The 518-nt window shown below is 37.8% G+C and overlaps 1 protein-coding gene across 1 annotated transcript in view; it reads left to right on the plus strand.

The window, feature by feature from the left end:
* Nucleotides 1–518, plus strand: part of TMEM144 (transmembrane protein 144) — a 35482-nt gene that overhangs the window by 26123 nt on the left and 8841 nt on the right. The gene's annotated exons all lie outside the window — the stretch shown is intronic.

Genomic DNA, 518 nt, shown 5'->3' on the forward strand with positions numbered 1-518 from the left:
ATATCATGTGGTATCGTCTTCTACCAAGTTCTCTGAAAATGAATTTTCAGACTAAAAAGGATAAAAATGTCCTTAACTTTAATATCATAATCTCTATTCTATTATTTCCTCCCATTCTGCATTAAAAAAAAAAAACAGTCAAAGCCTTAGAGACCCAGATGCTTCTCGTTTGATTTGGATTTTAAGGCTTTAGGGCCTGACATCATTGACACAAGGCCATTCCTTTGACCTATTTCTGTGGCTCTTTTGATGTTGACTTTCCAGCTGCTGATAAAAAGAGGGAAACGTATTTTTACCGCCTCACTTCCATGCCAGGAGTGGAATCAAACTTTGTTGACCTTGCCATTTAGACAGCTGGAGTAGTGGCGAAGGGGAAGAAAGATTTTGGAATCTTTTATTTAAAACACTTGCAGAGACCTGTGGGACTCAAAAGGGGACTCATGAAAATGCTGATACAATGCACCTTTCCACAAACATCATGATTAATCCAAATCCTGATGTTGTTTTCCTTCTTAGCT

This window comes from Otolemur garnettii, unplaced genomic scaffold (genome assembly GCF_000181295.1).
Source record: "Otolemur garnettii isolate 467f Iridium unplaced genomic scaffold, OtoGar3 scaffold00085, whole genome shotgun sequence".
Taxonomy (NCBI): Eukaryota; Metazoa; Chordata; class Mammalia; order Primates; family Galagidae; genus Otolemur; species Otolemur garnettii.